At 47.1% G+C, this 6,417-nt stretch overlaps 1 protein-coding gene across 2 annotated transcripts in view; it reads right to left on the bottom strand.

Moving 5' to 3' along the window:
- ADA2 (adenosine deaminase 2) overlaps positions 1-6,417 on the bottom strand; it is a 50,289-nt gene that overhangs the window by 31,626 nt on the left and 12,246 nt on the right. The window lies entirely within an intron of this gene.

Below are 6,417 nucleotides of genomic sequence, written 5' to 3'. Positions count from 1 at the left end.
TGATGGCAATCGGGTTCAGCCAGGCAAGTCCACGGTGACGAGACAGATCCAAGGTCAACTCAGGGACCGAAGTCCACAGGCCAAGGTCCACTTAAACAGGGTACATGGCACAGGCATGGCTGCAACACAGCTGCAAGGTAGCCCAGCTGGGGAGCAAGAGCCTCAGCTAGTGAACAGCAGGACAGGCCCTCACCGGGGCTTTTTAGCACAGCTTTTTTGAAGAGCTCTCTTCAACATCAGACACTTGTGCGATTATCTAAGTCAGCCCTGAGCCCAGGGAGCCAAACCCCCGGGGGGATGTACTCAGTGTCCTGACACTAGACACCATGCTGTGTGAGCCTTCTGAAGGCAGGTGTAGATGCAAGAGATGACTTTAATCTGCTGCCAATCTCCAGGCTGAAGCACCGCAGCTCCTCAAATGCCTATGATAACAGCAGTGGGCATTTTAAAGTAAAAGTTCCTTACCAGACACCCTTATGACAGACACTTTCTGCAGCAGTGAAGTTCTCTACTCTTGACCACATGGAAAGCAATGTGGGAAGTTGCTGTTAGAAAAGAGGGTGGATAGGGAAATGGTAAACTGCATAAAAATAGCTGTTTTAGCAAAATTTTGAAATTTGCTGGGGACAGAAATCAGTGCAGTGCATAGGAGGGAATCCTGCCTCGGGGGTAATATGTGCATGCACAGACCTTCTTAAGCTAAAACAATATTCATGTTTTCACTCTGGAGGGGGAGAACTATCAGCCAAACTGAACTTCTGACTCCAGCAATTCTGATAGTTCCTGTTTATTCACCCTGTTTTGAGTTGGACCCGAACCAGATCCTGTCTGCATCTCTCTTGGGTGTTCAGAACCCACCTCTGGGTGATGACAGGAAAGATCAGGAGAAGAGGGGGCTAACATCCACCAGCACCTTCTCTGGACCAAGACTACAGTGTGTCAAGGTACAACAGTGTGCTGAGTTCAAACATTTTAGCTTAAACTCTGCTTCCAGCTTCTCTCCAGCAGAGTCCTCCTGCAGTACAAGAAACCAGGCTTTATAGAAGACACGGAGGGCTGTGCCACAGGCACTGAGACACAGCCAGGCCGCAGCTTGTTGGAAGGGAGCACCTCCATCACCATGAAGAAAGAAGATCCAACAACTGCATTTTAGTCTGGGGGCATCCTAATGTCTCTGAAACTGCTGGCCCATCTCCTCCTGCCACTGTCTCAGCCCAGCATGCCTCACCCATCACCACACTGATGTAAAGCTGTAATTGCCAGCGTGGGGATGGGGGCCTGGGGGAATTCTCTGAGGCAGTCAGGCTCTCCAGCAGCCTGTCAGCTCCCAGGTCCACAATGGAAATTAATCACTGAAGCTCAAAGAAGCGCACCTTAAAAAAACCCCAACAAACACCACTGACTATGCTGAGGAGGCAGGGCATGTCCAGCCTGTTGAAATGACATGGTAATTAAAACTTAATGAAAAGTGTCATTTATCGATGAGTTGTATTAACCTTGTCTGAAACCATTTGGACAAATTAAAACTCCTCTTGGTCTTTTCCTGCCGTGTTAAAAGCAGCAAGTCACGAAACAAATCAATGACGCCAGCCACATTGGCTCTTTGTTTGGGGCAGAAGAAAGCTTTGCTTTTGGAAAGCTTCAGCTGGCATGGCTTCAGCCAGCAAGACGCTGCCTCTTGGCCTCTGCCAGGGCCCCTGCTGGCGAGCCCCAAAAGAGATTGCCAGGGTACTTACATGGGCACATAAAGAATGCTCCCAAAAGCGCTGCCGGGGACCAGCTGTCCCACTCCGGGGGACACTTCCAGGTTATTTGCATGAGTAGATATAAATGTATGCCCCAGAGAACGCTGCCAAGGCCCCTGCTGGCACGCAGCAGCGGCTGCTGCTGGGGTACTGGCCCCAGCACAAAGCAGCATGGGCCTCGGGGTGAGGCTGTCATGGACCCCCATGCGTGCATATCTCACCCCTGCGAGGGTGTTTCATAGCACAGCCCCTCACGGGTTCATGAGGGCCCTGCATCCCAGCTGGATCTCTATCTGCTGCCTCTGTGCTGGCCTCAGACCTGTAAAGCAGAAAGACTGCCAGACCTTGAGCTCTTTCCTTCCCTCGCCCAGCTGCGTCCGTCTCTCTGCAGCCCCACGACAGCTGAGCAGCTCAGCACTGTGCCACCTGCTCCCCACCTCCAACACACAGCCTTCCAAATCCCATGCACAGCCACCCCAGGGACGCTCAGTGCTTTGCCTCTTTGGCTGCACTCTCCTTCCTCGGGGCTCCGGAGGTCACAGAGGCCATGGGCCAGTCAAGGGGCGTGCAGTGTCCAGGAAACAATTGGACACCTTGGGAGGAAATTAAACACACCCGGCTTCGGCAGGGAGGGCAAGCCAGCCCTGTGCATGCCTGCTCCTCACACAGCCAGGTAAGGTGAGCAGCAGTGGGCAGGAGAAAGCACAGGGGACAAACGTGATGTCTCAGTCTTCCATGCACTATTGGGGGTTCTCACAATCTGCTCACTACGGCTTCTGCTAAGAGCCACCCCTAAACACACACTCACACGTGCTGTCAGGTTTGCTTAGGCTGTGACCCTGATGCTTCCCCCTGCGGTCCTGGCCGTGTTCAGGGGGCTGCTCTTCTCCGCCTTCGCTCATCTGCTGTGCTCGGCAGCCGCTGACTTGCCACAGGCCATGGCATGTGTGAAATGCACTCAGTGTGTGGATATGGTGGTTGAGCTCCAGTTGTTCTCATACAATCAAGCAGACACACCAGGCTGGTCCCTTTTTGAGTGCTGTTAAATCCTTGGTCTCCACTACAGCAGCCAGTGACACAAGGAATTGTGTCCCTGGGCCAGCAGCCCTTCAGCGACTGCAGTTGGTACATGCACATTGCTGGCAGCCTGCAGGGATGTTTAAACAGGTAAAACACTTTTAGGCAGAAAACGTTTAGGAACTTTCCCTTTGGAAATGTGAATGCTGCAGCACAGACAGTGAAATCAACCTCTGGGAAAAATAAATCTAATAAGAAGAAAGTTTGCTTGTTTGCTCCCCACCTGAGCAGGTATTTCAGCTGTGGAACTCGCTCCTCCAAGACATTTGTACAAGGCAAAGGATCTTTTACACTTTTTCATAAGTGCCTAACACAAGCCCTTCCCGGAGTGAGGACTCTGTGGACATCTCCCTTGATCCATCCCTCTAACCTTGCATTTCCCTCAGGACTGGTCAGCATTACAGTGGGTATATTCAGTGCTCGGCAGTTTAAGTAGAAGTAGGAAAACTGGTTTTGTGTTTGATCGAACTAACTCTTCCTCTCTTCTAACTCTTTGTTTTTGCCAGAGATCAGCATCATGGGCAGGGAACACAAAAACCTCCAGTAGGTAGGAGCAGGAGAACATCCCTACTGATGAAACATTTCCCAAACTCCACAGGCAAAGGCTGAATTTAGCTTTGGTAAGCAGGACTTACATCACTAGAAGTTTTTGTTATTTTTATTATAGCTTTTAATATTGCCTGTAATAATGTTTGAGACCAGCTGAACTCTTTTCTGAATCCTGCTAAGACCCCTGGGCTCCATCACACGTGGCAGAAGCAAGTTCCACAGGTAAGATGTGAAGAGTGTGAAAAGATACTGCCTTCAATCGTCCTGATATGATTTCTAATGTAACAGAATATCTCTGGTGTTCACACAATGAAACACAGAAATGAGTTCCCAGTGAATCTTTTTGAGCTGCTCATTCTATTATGGAGTTTTATCAAGCTACAAAGAAGGGAAAAAAAAGACTTTGACTCAACCCTGTCTGGGGAGGAAAATGCCTTTGTTTTTCCTGTGGGGTTCTGCTTCCCATTTGCATTCAGAATTACAAGTACTCTGTCTAGTGTCATGAGTAATTTCTTAGTACTCTTCCCTTTCCTGCACCTTGGGTTTATCCAGTCTTCTTGCAATAGCAACACCAGTGTAGGAGATTTAATATAAAGTGTTTGTAAGCAAAATCTGCCATATTGATAAGGGTATACGAAGAGGAAAACTCCACTAAAGCCTCAGGCCTCCTCTTTAGTTTTCAGGGTTGCAAAACATAAAAAAAAAAATCCTTTTTTATTAAGTTGGGCAAACATGATCCAGAGCAACTGAGAGACAGATGTGGAACCCCATGATGCCAGGGCTACAGACTCGCTTTTCAAGCTAAAACAATACTTTAAAATGAACAATTCATTACTCAGATCTGTGAGAACCAAATGAAGCTCAGCCTTTCCTAACCTTGACATTTTCCAGACTGCTGGCCAAATCCACGGGTAGGACACTTCATGTAGAATAGAGGAAATAAGGCAAGAACTGTTTATTCTGCTGGAAGTCATGTTTTAAAATATAATAGGATAAAAGCTTTATTTTATTTGAAGTGCTGGAGAGACCAAAGGAAATAAATTCACATCTTCATTTTATATTGAACTTACTCTGTAGAAAGGCATTGTTTTTGAAGGTAGTTGAACTTCCTGCTTTCTCCCATATTTGAGATGTTTTTTTTTTTAAACAGCAGTTTCAAGGAATTATTTTTCACTTATTCACTTACTATTTCATAAGTGTTAAAGCCTTTCATTTCTCTCTGAAATCCTTTGACAAAGTTGTCTGGTTGTAAAGAGCATCAGAGTTTGCTTCTGATAAAGGTGTGTGGTTGTCTTGTCTGTGTCACTGCAGAAAATGAGCCAAAGAATTGAACTGTGGCCTCGCTCAGTGCTGTGTCTTCTCTTGAGTGCAAGGCTTCTCCATTAAAGATCTTGTTTTATTCTTCTAACATGATTTGTTAGCTTTCTGAAAAGAGACCTCAAGATGCCTCAGGATGACCTTGCAGAAGGAAGGAAACCTGAAGTGCAGGCTGTTCTTGCATTATGAACTTACAGCAAACCTTTGCAGAGGGTTCAGTATTGTTGCTAAATAAATGTAGAACCACTGTACCATGCATGGAAAACAGGGAAAGCAAAGCTATGTGTGAGCGTTCCTGGCTTTATGAAAAAGACACTCACTTAATGACATCTTGCACGTAAGTAGAACAGAACAGCAACCTACATAATTTAAATAATTTCAATTCAAAGGACTATAAAATCCCATTCTTCCCTCCCCACCTTTCTTAGAATGTGGGGACAAAATGCTATGTGTCCTTTTTGGTATGGGGTGGGAGTTTAAGATGGTGGATTCAAGTTTGTCAGTGTAAAAACAAGTCAGGTGTGGTTAGCAGATGATACTATATTTTTATAGATATTTGAAGAGCTTGTCACTTATAGGTCTGAATATAACTATTCCTATAATCTGTTGATACAAAATGAATTTGTGCTCAGTAAAAAATTTAGAAGTCAAAGCAGCTACCATCAGTATTAAACTTCTTGGTCTACAGTAGACTTTGGTGTCTAAAAATAGTGTGCTGGATAGGGAATAGAAGATGCAGCAGCCAAACATTTTTGTTTTGATCTGCTGCACTGCTTGATAAAGCCACAATTTTGAGTCGTAGGGTAAGGGAAGAAGGGGAGACCTTCAGGAAAGCAGAGATGTGAGGAGAACAGGAGGCAGAAGATGGACTTTGTTAAAGGTGCTGCCTGTTCTCTTGATAGCAGATTAATGATCTGTTGAGGGGACTGCGGTGCTGGGAATGCCTGAGGTGCCGTAACTTCTGGGAGTGTAGGGCAGCTGGGAGTGCCCAGGCTGTGGGGAAGAGCTGCTCCTGCCTGGACATCCGACACAAGTTCACTGGGCCTGAAAAGAGAGACAGGAGCTATTGCCAAGGGTCACCTTCATTCTTGCCCCCAGGAGCATCCCAGTTTGTGGGGTCAGGGTTGGTCCCTGCCTTTGATGCAGGAGGGTTCAGGATGGACAAAAGACAGAAGCAGCCAGAGCATCAGGAAAGACTGAGAGTGATGCAGTGGGAGCTGCAGTTTTGTCTGTGCCATGTTCCTTATGGCAGATGGTTGCTAAGGACTCTGAGGGTGCTGGTGCTGACAGGGGTCTCCATTCTGCCCCCGGCAGCCTGCCTGATGCCTCACGGGATGGAAAAGGGTTCAGGGGATGAGGGTGTCACCTGCCCCTCCAGGTGGCTGTGGTTGGCAATGCCTTGGGCTGGAGGTTTTGGTCAGTTCCCAGAGCAGGGCTGTTGCTGGCAGTGAGACTTGACGGAATGAGTCTCACACCCTGAGGGCTGTGCAAGATGATTAGAGGGACAGAACACCTCTCCTATGAGGAACTGGGATTATTCAGCCTAGAGAAGAGATGGTCTCTGGGGAGACCTCATCGTGGCCTTTTGGTTACTAAAGGGGAGTTATAAGAAAGATGGGACATATTTTTTTAGTAGGGTCAGTTGTGATAGGGCAAGTGATACTGGTTTTAAACTACGAGAGGCTAGATTTGGACTAGATATAAGGAAGAAATCTTTTATGATGAGGGT

This window comes from Empidonax traillii, unplaced genomic scaffold (assembly GCF_003031625.1).
Source record: "Empidonax traillii isolate 1590-97213 ecotype Southwest subspecies unplaced genomic scaffold, ASM303162v1 scaffold25:size3598162, whole genome shotgun sequence".
Classification (NCBI taxonomy): domain Eukaryota; kingdom Metazoa; phylum Chordata; class Aves; order Passeriformes; family Tyrannidae; genus Empidonax; species Empidonax traillii.
The sequence above is the reverse complement of the archived record's forward strand: the minus strand, read 5'-3'. Positions and strand labels throughout refer to the sequence as shown.